Below are 18,078 nucleotides of genomic sequence, written 5' to 3'. Positions count from 1 at the left end.
AAAAGGAGACGCACGCGCGCGATTTCTCTTTTTCGATATTCTGCAAAGAGAACAATGAAGTGATTGCGATCGGAGGCCCGGGTTTCCCGGTTTATTTAGGAGACATCTGTCTTCGTCTTTTGTTCGTTTTAATCAAGCCTAGCGTTTACGCAAGCTCGAAGGACTATATAGGAATTTAATGGGAATCCATTCTAATGCAGGTTGGTTGGGTGCATTCGATTGGACTGTACTCTACATTTCGCTCGACACAAAGAGGTGTACTATGGGCAAACATTAATCATGACGCTTTGATGCTCTACGAAATAATACATATATATATATATATATATATATATGTATATATTTGGGCAATATATGTATCTACGATTGCGCCGCGGAACAAAGCTTACGGTGATTAATCCCAATTAAGTGAAATATTTTGTAAATATTTTGTAAATAATGCGCAAGTGACCTAAGTTAATGCACGTCCGCCGTGGGGAGTGCGCAACAATCTCTATCGGTAACTTTGTTATTTGGTAGGTTGATTAAAGGTAAACGCAATATATAATGCGCCCCGGTCGCAATAATTCAATTACGCTGCACATTGCGCGTTACCAGTAAACAATTTATTCGCAGCTGCAGCTCATACATCTGCGCGTAAATTACGTAAAATGCAATTATTGACGATTCACTTGCAGTATCGGAAAATGCAATATTAAGGAAGATCTCGGTCTTGTCCAATTTTAGAATACAATGACACGTTAATTAATTAATTGTCCCAAATATCAGGATTGGAAATTGCGGCGATTCCGAGTGTCGAAATATTAATTCGCGCTGACTCGGCTAAATGGCCGCCGAAGAGCGGCTGGAAAGAGCATGCGCGTCGAAAAATGACGAGAAGTAAAATTATCTCTCTTCTCCCCAAACCTCGTCTCTGAAAGCAACCAATTAACACCCTCAACTGCTGCAGCATGAAATTCACTTTTGCGACTTACAGGTAGATTGCAGACTAGTATTAAACATGGCGACATCGTCACGAAACTTCTCGTCACGACACAGCACGGAGAACAAGTTTAAATTGACCTGTCTGTGAATATTTCCACATGGATACATTCTATTGTACGGTCACGTTATACAGTATCATTCTGAAGTCTGGCAAGCAAGACGTCGTAATCTCTTTATCAACTTTCGTACATTTTACCAGCGATTTACATATTTTGGTTGCGCCGGTGATTCTGCAAATGCGCAATCTCCAGCGCAATAATTTCCGCGTCACAATTGTTGTTGTAATTCGAATTGTTATCGGATTTATCAGCAAGAGAGCGGTAAGCGCGAGGGAGAAGGAGAGGGGCCGATGGGAGGAGGAAGGAAGGAGAGACTGAGACTGAGAAATTTCTTCTTTCCGCGGTACTAATTAATCTCGTAAATAGTGCTCTACGTCTCATCAACCGCGGCTCGTTTGAGAGCGAAATGCCTCCGGCGTTGACACAATGTTCAAATAATACGCGAGCCGTAATACGTTTATTTTGAGAGTAAATTAGCTTCGGAATACACATCTCGTGAGCTCGAGTGAGACGCGAATACCAGTGAGGACGGGCTTGACAAAATTTCCGATAACCGCGGGTTCGCGATGCTCTTAAAATGTATCAGCCTCGTATCACTCTGATCACTCTGATAATACTAAAGAAGAGCAGGAGGAAAAGGGCAACGCCCTTATGCACGCGGGGCGCAATTCGCTCGATTGTCCGCAAATCTCCCGAGAGATTTACGTCTGTCTTGTCTGTCTTCCCTTCCTCACCTCACTTCCCCTTTCACCATCCTCTTTCTCGCACACTTGGCGTTTTTTTCTCCCTGTCTGCGGTGCGATCGTTGTTCGCGGCGACGGAGCTGATCGGGAAAATCGCACGAACCAGAGAGAAGGCTCGAAATTGACTCCAGATGCGATGCCGGGGACGAGAATGCAGCCGAGAAAGAAGAAGCGCCAGACGGAATATATAGGGGCCAAAGGGTGGCGGAGAAGTCCGGAAGGTCGTCGCGTCAGGTTATTGAGAGGTGCGCGCCATTATCGTTCGGCTCGTCGCAAAAAGTTCGAATCCCGGAACGAGTGCGCCGAAACGAGGAATCGCGTCTTCGAATACGTGCCTCGATCCTCGACGAGCGAGCGCCGGGGCTGCCTGCCCGAGGACAACGAAATGTCTCGTCGAAAGGAATTTCGAGGAGTTAAAACGCTACGATGGGAGGATGGCGACGACGTAGGAGCGAAGGGTTGCCGTTGCCGTTGCCGTTGCCGTTACCGTCGCTTTGCTGCTGCTAACGCGAACTATAAACTACGCGGAAAACGCGTGACGGGCTTTATGGCATGGCATCCCGATGGTTCCCGTTTCGAGTTTTATCCCTCGACGTATGGTCGAAGCTAAATTTTTAGCTATAACACGGACGGAAACAAAATTTTACGAGGCGTCGAGTCCACCAAGAGGATGTACCACCCTCTTGCAGCACCGTTTTGCACCGCACCTGCGATGAGGGCGATGAGGTTGAAACAAAGTGTGGTCATTGTGTAGCGCGAAAAAAAAAAGAAACAAAAGCGATGAATCTACGAAATACTTATTACGAACGAAACACCGCACGATTTCGGAGCGAAATCGAGTTCTCGCGCCAAGTCGTTTTTTCTCTCTATCGCGCTTCATTTTATCTGGTTCCCGTGTCCTTCGTGTTTTTTTCCAAATATCGTTTACGATACACACGCGCACATCAACAGTGTATACGCATTTGTTTGTAATTAACTGAGCAAATTGACTCTGTATTCGGGCGGAAACAGCTAACGCTTTGCATATCCCGATACGATCATTTTTTCATAGACCGGTCTGCATGTAGCAGACAGAGCGGGGGAGGGGGAGAGAGAGAGAGAGAGAGAGAGAGAGAAAGGGAGAAAACGAGTCGGAACGCGATTCCGGATCCAGCGAGATAAACGGTAATCAATATGCCGCGTGTAATCCCCACTTATTTAGCGATATTTACGCCGGCGGGAAATTCACGTCGTTGCGCAACGTAAAGAGAAACGACGCTCGAGCAACCCCCGTTGAATTTATGAACAGGAAGCTGCGCGGTCGGAGCGCGCGCGCTGTGAGCGGCGTCTTTTCTCCCCTAACAAGTGCGCGCCATCACCTACTGCGCGGATGTGCCGGCAAGAGAGCGACGGTCTCTGGGGCGTCCTTCGTCTCTTTTCATCTTGGCCTTCCTGCTCATTGGCTCGGTCCGCTTGGGACGACAGAAAGAAACGCGGTGGTAATTCAAAGGGACTTGCGGTCCCAAGGAGATTTCTTCTCGTCCGAGAGCTCTTCACCGATTTACCCTCGCCGCGACACTGCCGCCCTCTGTACCGACACGACGTGGGTAGTCCCGAGGACAAAAATCGCGGAGGTCGGACCAGCCGCGGAATCGGCCCATTTTGCCGGGGATCGCGATTCGCGGTGCGCGCGCGCAACTCTTCGAGAAGGACTTATGCTCCCGAGCGAGCCAAGTCTGGCGCACGAGACGCGGCTATTTCGGCCGTCTGGCGGCGGACAAAGAAAAAAAAAAGAAAAAAAAAAGAAAAAAAGAAAAGGAAGAAGAAAGATTAGCGATGTACGGTGAGCGATTAAATTATTATTTACCGGCGTGCTGCGGGCATTAAAAGCTCATTTGCGCGTGGCCGCGCCGGTAACGCGAGCATCGAGCGTAACGGCGCGTTCCTCTCGTCGGGCTTTTCTTCGAGACCGGGGCATTATTCTAAGCGCAGGAGCGTGAGATGGAGTGCAGATTAAGCTCGCAACCACCAGCGCGGAGCTTAATTGGAACCACGAAAAAGGCACGAAAAATTAATTAACGGAGACGCGACGCGACGCGACGTGAGGCGGCAGTCATCGAAACGTCGCCCTCCCTCGTCGGCGAGTCGACCAAGTGTACCGTTCCGTCCCTCTGCGTCCGGCTTTTAATTTATTTTTCTCAATTAGAGCTCCGCGCAACCGCGCGCCTCGTGTCTTTCCTTTTAACCGGCCGCGCAGGTTCTCTCCCTCGGATTCTCGGCGATTCTCCCGAGCGCGGATCGCCGAGAGCGGGTCTCGTTGTTTTCGATATTTTGCGGGTTCCGCGACCGACGTGGGGTTTCCGACCCGGCAAATCACCCCGAAGCTGAAGAGAGAGATGAGACGGCGCTCGGGAATATCTAGCGAGAGACCTCGATGCAATTCGCAAAATCGTACTACTGTCGGCTCCCGCCGACAAAAAATTAACGCTCATACTCGTCGCAAAATTGACGGAGACTTTTTTCGATTTTACACACTCGGCGATTTCCACGCAGTGGAATGTACGTATGCATGTAGTTCACGTGAGTTCATGTGGTTCGAGAGCGCGGATTTTCCTCGTAACACAGCGGTGGCGGCGGCGGCTTTTCTACCACCTAAACCATTCAAAGCGCGATGGCGGTACCTTAAACGCCCGGCGCGGACGCTCCGAGTACATACTTCGTTAATTTCTTTCACCGCCGCTCTCCGAGTTACCCTCCTTTTTTTGCCCCCGGGATCAAAAGGGCACACATCCAGCTTCATCGTATTTGCCGACATCCAAGGCAGCATCCAAGGAAGGCGCGGTGCACACTCGCGTCGGTCTTGCCCACGTTAACGCGGTCTCCCCCGCACCCCCGCGTTATGTCTTTGAATTTTTTCTAATCGTTTGAATGGGGAAATGAGGTTTGCATACGAATGCGAGCTTGCGCCGCAATTTGCGAGCGATTTACTCGCACGCGGAGATCAATGCTGCTTTCTCCTTTTTTTTTTCTTTTTTTTCAAGTGTACACTTTCCACGCGGATTACGGCGAAGCGTTCTGATACATTTACATAAACATAAAAGAACCGTTCCTTCGGCGACAACGGCGACGATCATCGCCGCGAGAGTGAACCTCTCGGCGACGACGTGGGGCGTCCCGCACGCGCGCCCGGAGAATTGGTAGCACTCGAAATTTACACTCCAAACAGGCGGCGTGATATCATTCGCCGGAGGCGACGCAGCACGTGGCGCGAAAGCGGGAACGAGTCTGCGTTCGCAGTCTTCGCGCTAGCCGGCAGAGACCGAAGGGTGCTCGTTCTCCCGTTGTTCGTCCCTCGGGAATAGGGTCGAAGCGGAAAGTGGATTTACGAAAGCGAACCCGCAGTTCTCGAGAGATCACACCAAGTACGTATCATAATCATTTGACCCTTCGCGTACGAGTTACGTCCAAATTCGAACGATATAACCACATTTTCCGTGTCGGGGTCGAGACGCTGAAGCAATTAATGCTCCTTAATAAGAATGACGGGCTAATGAAACAGCCGTCGCTGCATGTTGAACGCGATAATTTAAATCTTAAACGGGAAAGATTAAATTACTACGGTCTTTTCATCGGTTATTTCATCGGTAAGTTTCTAATGTCTTTCTTCTTAACGGTGATGATTTGATGAATTGGGAATATTATCGTGAGGATCTGAGCGCGATCAAGTTTATTATTTCGTATCGTCGTGTCGGTCTCGTTGAGGCCCTTTGAGGCATAGTGGTAAGTATACTCACCACCTATTTATTCTCACATTTTCATGAAATATTTCATATTTGAGGGTTTCTTGCGTTTCTTAGCTTCTTATATGATATGGAAACATATGCGAAAGGTTGAAAAGCGTTTTGCTTAAGTGGTCCATTTGTTATAAATAAACAAAGTGTGAAAAATACACGTTTTTACGGAAAAAATCATTTTCCACGAACTATGAGTGAATTTTTTGCTCAAAATCAAGATTTTGAGCAAAATCTGAGGTCCAAATACCAAAATAAATTTTCCACGATGGCGGATCGTAGAACTTTGATTAAATTAGCTAAAATTGTATTCTAGTTAGTTTCTGAGGCCGCTGATTACGAATCTGAGGTCCACATTCTAAAAGTCATTTTCCAAGATGGCGGATCATAAAATCTTTATATGATTAACTGAAATTGTACTTTAGTTAGCTCTCAAGGTTGCTGATTACGAATCACCGATGTCACCAAAATTATCGCGATTTTTCATATTTGTGACCACCATTTTGAGTCCGCCGTCTTGAATTTTGAAAATCTGATAACAGATTCGTAATCAGCGACTCCAAAAGCCCCAAAATACCCATTGTCACCGAAATTACCGCGATTTTCCATTTTTGCGTCCGCCATCTTGAATTTCGAAAATCTGATAACGGATTCGTCATCAGCGACCCCAGAAACCCCCGTATATAAATTTTCATATGATTCGGATTTCCTGAAAAATACGTGCCTCAAAGGCTTTAAACGATACAAAAGAATATGCGACACACACGTTTTTCGAACATAGCCGTCTCTGCATTCGCTTCTTCGTTAAATCCAGCTGCAGGACCTAGTTGACAAATGATTTTTTGCCCAGCTGCCGGGAATCTTTCAAGCGGCCCTGCGCGCAGACCTTTTTCCACGTGCTGCGGTCGCGCTTCTTCTTTTCGCGGATGACACTGACGAATGTCCGCCGTCGCCGGGCGAAATTATCTGACGCGCGTTTCCCACCGAGAGAGAAACGGATTCACAAGGGCCACCTGATGTTTCCAGGCCGCGGTGGTGGTGCAAGATGACGCGGACGAGCGGAATATTCGATATCACTTCTCACGCGCGCAGCGCGTCTCAATCTATTATAATTATATCAGAGAGATGGAAAAGGGGAGAGCGAGGAGACAGGGTAGACACGTAAGATGAGCGGGATGAACGGAGCGGTGGGCAAAGAGAGAGAGAGAGAGAGAGAGAGAGAGAGAGAGAGAGAGAGAGAGAGAGAGAGAGAGAGAGAGAGAGAGAGAGAGAGAAACGTGCGGCAAGGGGAAAAAGATTAATAGCTCGCAACAGTCGCGGTTGTTGCAGCTAACGATGACAGAATGAAAAATAAGTGTCGGATACTAGCGAGTGTTTCTAATGTAATAAATAGGCCGGAATTAATGCGCGATTTTTCATCAAGCCGTTATCGAGTCGTGTTGTATTCTTCCCTCGCGCGCTGCAATTTCGCGCATAAGGGATCCCGCGTGTAACGGCGATTAATGATATCGTGCGCGCACGAATAAACGATTCGCGAATAAGCGATATCTCGCTCTATTGTTCGTTCATCTCGCGCGGGAACGTATTTAATAAATCAGCATCTCTAGCGTATTGTCGCAACTATGGGAAATACGTATGCTTCACGCGGCCGGTGTGAGAGAGTGCTCTTTCTTTCGGAGCACTTGATTAACACGAGCGGAAAATCTATCTGACGATTTTCACGAGAGAACAAGAGGGGAGAAGCAAGCTTGCGAGCACGAATGAGATAAAATGAATAAAATCGTAATTACTAAGAGAACGACTCAGTCCTCCGAAAGTACCTCTCTATTCAAATTGAGACGTCTCTCAAGAACAGGGGTGCTGAAGTATTTCGGCTAAAATGTGACATTAATATCCATAATTCGCGTATATCATGTAACAATATTCGTGGGCATTATCATTAATGAGAGCGCGGGAATACGGAGCTTACCAAACGACAGTCTTGCCTCTGGCGAGAGAGAGAGAGAGAGAGATGGAGCTTTGTCCGAGACTCTTCAATTGTATTGGATATCAATGTTATCGCGGGGGAGACAAGCGGAATACCGGGAATAAACGTGGAGCTTACACGAGTACCCGTCGCGTAACTCAGCGTGTGGGGCATCCCCGAATTGGCGGGCTATCCAAAGCGGCTTCTCGCGCGAGATTCGCCCGATATCGCGCCGGGCGAAGGGCGCCGCCAAGTATTCGTTTGCCTGAGACACGTAATTTGCGCGAATGAAATTTGTACGGTAATCTCGGTGTACACGTGCGAGCGAGCGGCCGCGAGACCTACCGGGCGCCAACGGTTAACTGGAAAGTTCAACACGATGATGCCGGTTTAATGCCACGGCTTTCGCCGAGAAAGTCATCAGCCGTGAGTCCCGAGCCGCGGATCGCGCGCGATCTCTCCTAATTCATACAGGGGGGGGGGGCGAGGGGGAGGAGCCTAGTTCACGCGACGAAATTCAAACAGAGTCGTCGGCCCGATAACGTCGAGCTGTCGACGAGAGTCGACGGTGTGCCTTATTGTGCGCGCGCTAACTAGTTAATTAAGGAGCGACCGTTCGCTAATTAAGCTAGCCACCATCGCCAACCCTCTCGTCGTCCCTTCTCGCTGACGTCCTCGCGACGCGTGTTACGTTTCGCTGTAACGTCGAATTAATACGACGTCCCTTTGTACACGTTGAGAGACAGACAGAGAGAGAGAGACAGACAGAGACAGAGACAGAGAGAGAGAGAGAGAGAGAGAGAGAGAGAGAGAGAGAGACGCGCGCGCGCTCGTCTTGCGCTCGTCTGCGAACGGCATACACTTCCGGTAATATCGGCGACTGAACCCCGGGGTGAATAACGGGGCCACTCGGGCAAGTGGATACAGGGCTTTGCGCGACGCGCGACCCCATGTGAGTGTGAGCGTACGTGTGGGTGGATGTCTTTGCCTCTCGCGCCAATTCCATGTCAGACGACGACGCGGCTCCTCATCGCGGCTCGCACGTGCTGTATTCAGAACCGTACGTGGTGCACGCGACACGTGTACAGTTCGCGGGCGCGGCCGAGAGGAGGGTGCTTGGTGACGATGAGTGAGTGACTTAATGAAGCATGAATGAAATGTTTAACCATGCGCGCGCGCGCGCAAACTCCCATCGCTCTTTTATCGGGCGGAGGGTTTTTCTCTCTCTCTCTCTCTCTCTCTCTCTCGTCTGAATTGACGTCGCGTTCAATTTTCACACGCGACCGTGCCCGAGTGACGTCGCGGGCGGACGAAGGACCGAGGTTAATCGCTTCCAATTGCGGCGCGTGGGAGTTTATAATTGCAAAGTGTCCGCGCTTCTCCATTTACTCTCACGTCGGACGCGAGTCGTTAAATATTCTCTCTACAGCGGAAATAAATTTCTCAGCCTTCATATATATATATATATATATATACATACAGGAATTGGCGTCCCGAGACCGTGTGGGACACGATGATATGGGCGTAGGTACGATCTTGAAAAGGGTCGGAACGGGTCTCATAGAATCCCCCTCCCCCCCGCTAGATCACCGCTAGAATGTGCTCGTTTTCTGTCATATATAAAATGGAAAACTGACGTACTGTTACCGCCGGTGCTCTCCATTGAGCCTCGTCCTCACCCTCCGTCCTCCGCGCCGGGACAGCGCGGAGACACGCGCTTTTGTTTCGCTCGAGGTGACCTCGGTTCGCAGACCTGCCGCTCTCGTAAAGCGCGAAGGTGTGCGATGATGATGTCGATCTTACCGCGCGAGAAAAACTGCTCGTCTCGTAAACGTGACGAAATGCCAATGGCCGAATGTTAACGCGTCCGATCGTGCATTCAGCATACTTATCTCTCCCGTCTCACTCGTAATGCGGAAAAGGAGGAAGAAGAAACTCACAAAATGCTAAACGCAGAGAAATGTATCTCGGCCATTCATGGCGCTCACGGTGGGTAACATAGTAGGTACACGCGTTGCGAGAACAAGTTGGCCGGCAATCTCGTCTGTCGCGAAAACATCCCTTATTTCGGGATGCACGGCACGCGTACGGTATTCGGGAAACGCGAGCGTGTAATCACACGGTTACCAGGCAAGCATCAACTCGTAAAATCTCGAGCTCTGGCGGCAGGAAACCGGCTATGAGGATGACGACGGGCGACGGGCGGGAGTAGTATGATCGGACGACACATGTGTGTGGCATGTACGTATGTATGTAAAGAAGAGAGAGAGAGAGAGAGAGAGAGAGAGAACGCGGGGAGATAGATGAACCTAGCATCGAGCGTGATGCACAAAGGGTAACTTGATACACAAGTCTTGATATGCAAAGCGCGTACGACCGGAGCACGTATCCGGCTACGATGTCAAGAATCACGAGCCGGCTTGGAGAAGTTACGAGAGCGAGCGAGAGAGAGAGAGAGAGAGAGAGAAAGAAAGAAAGCCGCGCGCGCGCGACGCAGGAGAGCCGTTTTAACAGCGATATTTTTATTCCGCCGCGACAATTGAAGTGACAACCGGGCTCTTTCTCGCGCGCACGTGCCGCGTTTGTTTGCGATTATAACGAAAGGTTTTGCACCATTAGGGAGTCGGTTGATAATTTTGCCGAGCGAGCTGCAAATCGAGAATGCAAACAATGCCTCCCGCGCGAGGGCGGCGCGGTAATTAATCGTTCGATTATACATATATGGCGGCTCGCTAATTATATTCCCCTATCTGTAATATACTCCGAAACTCTTGAATATAATCATGCGTTTAGCGAGATAAATACGAACGTGTTGGAACGCGCGCGGACAGTTACACGAACGGATCTGCTGCTGTTCGGATCAATTTACGACAGCCCCGGAAGGATCTGATCGTATCGCCATTCGTGCCGTATCGCGACTTCCCCCGAGCCGAAATGTTGCCTCAACGCGCTCATATTGGCAAATTCTCGTCGGGTCTCGAATCACCGAAGAGTTTCGAGACACAATACCGCATATGTATTGCCGCACATTGCAAACGATACGAAATAATTGTACTTGCCTATTAATCTTTATTCGATTGTTCCACGCTTGTTAATCGTACACACTCCATCTGCAGTGTTGAACAAGTTGCATAATTAATTGCATCGCGCTATCGAGAAAGTGAGATCAAATGATCCCGAGAGACGAGTTTCTCTTTAAAAACAATTTAACAGAGAGGGGAAACGGCAACCGCCGCCGTATACGTAACAACGAAGTAGGATAATAGAAAGATAGTGTCCTTCAAGTTCGACGGGATTTGTAGGGTTAACGTGGAAGCGAACTTTCGACTCTCGTTTCCCTCCCTGCGCGCTTTTCCTCCATTCTGCTTCGCCGTTCTTGCGGAAAGAGCGCGTTTTATTGCGCGCTATATATTCTACGGAACGGAGGCGGGTATACACACACACACACACACACACATTGCGAAGGGTACAATTATGTTTCGCCGGGAGTCGGGCGGAAGTTTATGTCCTACTAAAGCTGCTCATTAAAATTTTTAAGTCGGCAACCGCGAGAATTTTACAGTCGTGTTTATATGCCGCGGTACGTCAAGACGCAGAGCTGTGTATTCTTCATTGTCGCGAAAGCTCGTCGGGACGACACAATTAATTGGGGAATGAATTATGCTCGGGAATTTGTGTTACGTTACCGCGCGCGCGTGATGCGCCAGCTGAAATCCCGCGTCTTCGCGCGAAAGCACGTCAGCCGAGAATAATTCTATTTTAATCCTTCGTGAATCGCGCGCGCGCGCGCGCGTCGTTATTGCGAGAGGGCGGGGAGGGAGGCAACCGGTTTCCTTCGGGAGAAATTAGACACGCGCTGAGGCGAATATCGCGCGCGCGCGCGCGCGCGACATAATAACACATGTCGCGTGCTGAAGATGCGACGGACTGCAGAACGTTCCAAGCACGTTCTAGCGGGTCAATATGGCACAGGTCGCTGTCGTGACTATTATGTGAGAGGCCAAATCATTAGGACGAACACGTACGTTGATGTGCGCGCTATTACGAAAATGATGCCACTGAATTCAAGCAGCGCGATTCATCGGGGAATTCTACGAGGTCACCTCGATCGCCCAGCTGATTCTCATTCAAGTTGACGCGTTTGTCAAACACCGTGTTTCAGCGGCTGCCCGCGCGAACGCGGAGGATCGCGACCCCCCGAGTAACGTAGCAAACCTTTTCCGAATAAGCGAAAGATCTGTCGAGAGAGAGAGAGAGAGAGAGAGGGAGAGAGAGAGAGGGGGAGAGAGAGAGAGAGAGAGAGAGAATCCCGACGCTAATTAAGAACGCCCGGTAAATATGAGAGGGATCGTAAAAGCGCGAGAAACTTTACGCACGGGAAACGGAGTGGAAAATTGAGGGCAGAATTCGAAGAAGCATTTCCGATATATATTTCGAGACGCCATAGGCACGCGATAAGGCGCTGCTACGCCGGTAAACAAGATCGAGCGCGGCGCGGCCTCAGTTGAAAAGTAGCAAAAAGTTTCACGGGCATTCTTCGCCGCGGTAGAACCGCGGAGCTGGTTAATTCGATTTACAGGACCGGGTAATAGCCTGGGCAATTTTCAAAATTACTCCCCCGAGTAATTGACGTAGGAGTAAGAAGAAAGAGAGAGAGAGAGAGAGAGAGAGAGGCGCGCTCGTTCGGTCTCTCGGTAAAATAGACGCGGGTAACGATGTCGGGACGATACCGAAACGAAATGAAAATCGAAATTTCGCTCGAGTCTCGGCGTCGATACGAACCGTACTAATCGGATCTTCGATAATGGAAACGGCGTGACCCGGATTTCAGATATTTATCCGAAAGTGAATTCGTACGCGAACACTATTATATTACAAGCAAATAATTACATTTCGATACGATCGGTTGATTTTACTTGGGCGAAATCGCCGTCAGATTCGATTGCGCTCATCAATTAATTTCGAGCGTGGCAACTATAACGACTCGGAAGCTTGCGTGCGGCGCGCGATTACGATCGTTGTTAAAATGTCAGGCGCATCCCAGTCGCGGACGGAATTACGAGGACGTGAACTATGAAGTTCGTTCGATTGCAAATTGGTTTAACCGCGAGTACGTGCGCTGTAAGGCTAGCCACACACTCGGAGATTATTTACGACGACCCGAACTGTTCTGTGCGTACAGTTTGCTCCTGAATTTACGTTTTGACCAATCGCAAAATTCTCATCCGATTCGATGCCGCGTTTACAAACGAAACGCTGACAATGCGCCGAAAAGCCAAGTCACGCGAAATCGATTTCAAAGGAGGTCGGAAAAATTCAATACACCTGAAATCAATCGCCGAGGCCAACAATTCGCCGTAGCAACAATTCTAGCCGAGCGATATTATTCGCTCGGGGATCGAGCTGTTCAAACGTTTACACAGTCGGCAATCTCGCTACAATTTTTTGTTTCTTAAGTCGACGAAGGAATATCCGCGATTCAAACATTTTCGCAAACCCTAGACACCTACGGTCTGAAAGTAGTACGTTCTGAAAGCAGTCGTTAAATTTACTTTTCGTTCCACGTCAAAAGCACGAGTTTCCGCCAATCGAGCAGCGTAAAAAAAGAGCAAGAGGGGGTGAGAGAGAGAGAGAGAGAGAGAGAGAGAGAGAGAAAACTTTTACAAAGAGATCCGCTGGAGCTGGCGTGTCGAAGCATAACAGTTTCGTCAGTAAATAGTTAGTTCAGACAATGAGAGACGTTGAGAGGAACGCAACGAGCTCGAGCTGTAATTAATCGAACTGGCAATTATCTCTATGGCTAATGCATGGCCAATGCTTGCGCGCGTAACATTGAACGAGAGAAAACAGGAGGCAATTTCCGAGCTGAAATCCTGCGAATCTACTTGATGTGAAAATTTCTTGAAAAATATTTCAAAAATTTTCCCTTCGAAATGTCTCTTTAACATAACCTTTCAACCTTTCAACATGTCCTCTTCAAAGTATCCTCTCAAAGCGTCTTTTCTGAGAAGATTTGCAACCACATACGTCTCTCGTCACACATCTCTTGTCTTTACATAGCAAGAGAACGCGAGTAACTCTGTGTTACCCACGAAATTGCGTCCTTGACAAAGTCATCGTTCCTTTCTTCAAACGATCGAGCGCAACGAGATCGTCGATACATGAAGCAATATATCTCGCGAGCCTTCTCTCGCAACAAGAGCGCGCGTACGAGTTCAGAGCGTTCAGAGAGGCAGACGCGACGAGAGTCGCAGATTCTCGCGCGATATCTCCTTCTCTCTATAATAGTTAGCCGAAATCGCGAAACGGCAGAGGATTCGCGCGGATCGTTTACCCTTTTCATTTCGCTTAGCTTCGATCGGATCGATCAATAACGCGGGTATTAGAGGCGATGGGTTCAAGTTCCGCTACATGCGTGGACGGATCAACAGAGAATTCATCAAACATCGACTTACCAGCGAACGGCCGGGCTCTCCCTTCAGCCGAGCGTGTCGTGTAAATCTACGCGCGGTCCTGCCGGCCGCGTTCGCAGCATCCGGTCCTCTCGTGCCCGGAATAATCTGTATTGTCCGAAACACACTCCGCGCCGCGAATCACCTAAACGCGAACGCACCAAACGGCCAAGTCACTCCGCTTACGCGCGAGGAATCGCGCGAGTTACACTGGCGAGTCGCGCGGAAAAAGCAGTCGGGATCGCTCCGAGCGACGACACCCTTCGACGCTCGGTGTCACACACTCGAGAGGAGCGGAATCTCCCGTCAGTCCGTTTGTTGTCGGTTCGTCCGTCCGTCCGGACACGTCTCAGTCAGCACAATACACCCTACCGATATATCCGACGTATCTCCCCAGGATGAGCTCAATCTGTCCGGTAATACGTCGACGAATTCATGGTGATAGAAGTACGTAATAATCGAAAAAGCGTCGGTTTTTCGATCGCCACGACTCACGTGGACGGTCATACACGGAGGACTCGTCCGGAAAGCGAGGACCATCAATCACCGGCCGCGATCTGGTTATTAAACCGACGAGACGAGCGATATCGGTCGATCCCCCGCGCGAATTATCGACGGCCGTCGAGCGACACGGCCCGAGAGTTGGGCGATCCGGATCAGCGATGATAACGCTCTAATGACTCCTCGAGTCCCGTGCAATCCGCGCGGGATTGCCGAGACCCCCGGGAAAGTTTGCCGCCGGAGGAGGAGAGAGCGATTCGCGCGTCGAACGCAGCACACACATCGCTCGCTCTCGATCACGAAACGCTTCTCGGGGCGGAATCACGTCACCCCGAGACACGACCGTCGTCGTCGAGGACGACAACGAGCGCGGGAAGAAGTTTCCGCTGGCGCGTAAGCGTCAAACTTTCCGACTTTCCGACTTTCCGACGAGAGCCGCTCGCGCCGTCGTAGCCTCGAGAGAACGAGAGAACGGCGATCGTCCCGCGAGCGAGAAAACGTCGCGCTAGCGATTTCCCTCGACGTTTCGCCCCGGCACGCACGCTCTCACCCCCATCGCCGCGCGACCATCGCCTGCGATTACCTGCCTGCCTGCCTGCGACACGCGCGCGACTCTATCATCTACACACCGTCGGCGATACTCTCGACCGCTTCGCGTCACCTTCAGGTTCGTCGATGCGTACCATAGCGAGAAACAGGTCACAGTCGGTGCGCGTCGAGCCTGCCCGAGAAAGTATCATCGTGTACTAAACGCGTCGTCCATCCCCGAGAGTCCGCGAGGACACGGCGAGCGAGCGATTCTGACGAACGACTGGACACGGTAGGGGGCTCGTCGTGGAACGCGGAATTTCTCCACCAACCACGATCCTCGGTACGAGGGGCTCTCTCGAGAGGAAGATTCGTCGAGGAGGCGCGCTCTGACGTCGTGACGTGCTGAGTGTCACGCGCATGCAGCACGTGACGCGACGCGCGCGTGTATGACGTGGTGGTCGTGACAGCGATGGAACGACAGAAAGAGGACAGAGAGAGAGAGAGAGAGAGAGAGAGAGAGAGAGAGAGAGAGAGAGAGAGAGAGAGAGAGAGAGAGAGAGGCGAGAGGAAGAAGAAAGAAAGAGAGAAAGAGATAAAGAGATAGATAGAGATAGAGAGAGAGAGAGAGAGAGAGAGAGAGAGAGAAAAGAGAGAGACAGAGCCGTGAGCTCCACGTTAGCACGAGGCACGAGGTATACGAGGCACGAGGGGCGCCCGACGTGACACTCCGACCGGCACTGTGTACCGGGGTGCTACTGGGGATAGCCGTATGCTTGTTTTTGCAGAGCTACGCCGCGAGAGAGTGAGGCCGGGTCGGAGTGGGAGACGTAGGGTGAGAGAGGGTTTGACGGAGGGAAGAAAGGGGAAGAGGGGCGGGGGAGCGAGAGAGGCAGAGAGAGCTGCTGGTCCAAGCGAGACGGGCAATTGGCTGGAGTGTGTACGGACGAGGATAGCGATAACGGCGAAGTGGAAGAGCGCGAGAGAGCAGGCCGAAAGGGATGAAGTGCGAGAGGGTGAAACGGGCTACGAGGAAGAAGGAGAGGAAACGAACCCCCACCGGGGGTGGACTCGGCGGCTGGCCTCGACGTCGGTCGACGTCGCGACGGCGCAGAGCAGTCGCCAGGACTACTATCTCCCTCTCCGCCGACACCGCGGCTTGCTTCCCTCCCGTCGGGCGGGAAGGGCGACCCTCCATACACCTCTCGCTTCCCGACCCCGTGCCCCGCACCTTTTCCAGGGCCACGGATCGATCCGCGACGTCCGTCCGTCCGTACGTCCGTCCGTAAACTTGCCGCTACGGCCGTTATGCTACAATGTGTATTCGCGATCGGTCGGGATGCGTGTCGGCTGAACCTCTCTCACCCTCCCCCTTCCCCTCTCACTCACTCGCTCTCTCTCTCGTTCTCTCTCGCTCTCTCTCTCTCTCTCTCTCTCTCTCTCTCTCTCTCTCTCTCTCTCTCTCTCTCTCTCTCTCTCTCTCTCTCTCTCTCTCTCTCTCTCTCTCTCTCTCTCTCTGTCTGTCTCTCTGTCTGTCTGTCTGTCTGTCTGTCTCTCGCTCTGTTGGATATACGCGCGAGCGTACGCGTGCGAGGGCGCTTGTTAAGTTCGAGTTACAAAGCTGAGAATCACAAGGGGCTCTCCTGCGAAAAGGCCTGAAGAGAAGGAAAGTGTATGCGCGTCTGATTTCGCGAGGATGCGAGGGTGGGAATCGCGCGCCGAAGCGCGCGAGGACGAGAGAGAGCGGCTGCGGGACACGCGTGTTCGATTTGCAGTGGCTAACTGATAACGGGATCTCGCGCTTCCGTCTGCGCGGAGGAGGAAGGAAGCTTTCGTTAAATTCTGCCCTAATCGCTGCCACGTAATTTCTTTCCCTCGGCTTGCGGGAGGAGTACACTTCGTTAACACGACGATTAACGAAATTTCGGCGGCGGATCGGCGCTAAGCTGTAAAGTTAGCCGGGAAGTTAAGCCACGTTACTTTGAGCGATACGCTACAATCGCGCGCGCGAGTTACGCGAGTAGGCGAGAGAGAAAGGGAGAGAGAGAGAGAGAGAGAGAGCGCGTATGCTCGTTCGCCAAGTTCGTCTTTCGTATGTTCGGTTCTCGGCAAGCCGCGCGAAGCGCGCGTGTTGGTGCGAACTTGCAGTGCGCGGCCATATGCGCGCTTATCTGCTGACGTTACGTTTTAGTGGCGTGCACTAAACTCGCGCGCGCGCGCGCGCACGCACGTTGAATCCATAGTTTGTGCAGTCGCAATCTCTCACGATGCAAGTGTAAAATCGGCCGTTTACTTTGCTATTAAGAGCAACGCTCCTTCGCGCGGTCGCCGGGCTCGTTTGCTTCTTCCCGGGGGAACAGCTTCACCTTTCACACTTGTCAAACAGACACCACACACGTGGAAGAGCGACGAGCTATCGGACGTGCGGAAGTATCTCGACAAATGTATTGCCTTTCTAAAAAAGGCATGACAACATTGTGAATTTATTTCTTGTCGAAACATCGAAGCCTCTTTCGCGCGATGCTGACCCTTTCTCGAAAAGGGACGTGACAACATAGTGAATTTACTTGTTATCGAAACGTTTTATCGAAATTCTTTTCCGCGATGCTGATTGATTGTCGCGTCGCGCCTTACTCACTTCACCGCACATTGCATTGTCGCGCATTTTGACAGCTCGTGGTTATTCGCGGTTAAGCTTCGCGAGATTTTCCAGCTACCTCTGAGTTCTGAACTGATTCAGGCTTAAAAATTTACTCATTAGAATCGCAGTTATGTTTTTATCGTGCAAATGTGTTGTATTCTTTTTAACATAGCGCCAAATAGCGCGCGCCTGTAGTGTTCCAGTATATCAGAGTTTAAAAAGAAACAGAAATACAGAATAGAAATATAGAAATATAAAGAAATATAAAAGAACCAGTCACCACCCCTCGCGTCCGGGCATATTATTCGGCGTACTTTTCGACCGCGAGCTGTTCAATGAAAAACAAATTGTTTCGCCCCAGTGCTCCGCGTATGATTTATATCATACTTAGTTCGCCGATCGCGACGCTCGCGCGATATCGCGAGCTGCGATGC

General features: G+C 50.6%; 1 long non-coding RNA gene across 2 annotated transcripts in view; it reads right to left on the bottom strand.

The window, feature by feature from the left end:
* LOC112590533 (uncharacterized) overlaps nt 1-15,532 on the bottom strand; it is an 84,436-nt gene extending 68,904 nt beyond the window's left edge. For both annotated transcript variants that reach the window (XR_003114292.1, XR_003114293.1), the window contains exon 1: nt 13,978-15,532. This is a non-coding gene — a long non-coding RNA (uncharacterized LOC112590533). The remainder of the gene's footprint in view (nt 1-13,977) is intronic.
* Between the last annotated feature and the right edge of the window lie 2,546 nt (nt 15,533-18,078).

Source organism: Harpegnathos saltator, unplaced genomic scaffold (assembly GCF_003227715.2).
Source record: "Harpegnathos saltator strain DR-91 unplaced genomic scaffold, Hsal_v8.6 scaffold85, whole genome shotgun sequence".
NCBI classification, from domain to species: Eukaryota; Metazoa; Arthropoda; class Insecta; order Hymenoptera; family Formicidae; genus Harpegnathos; species Harpegnathos saltator.
The sequence above is the reverse complement of the archived record's forward strand: the minus strand, read 5'-3'. Positions and strand labels throughout refer to the sequence as shown.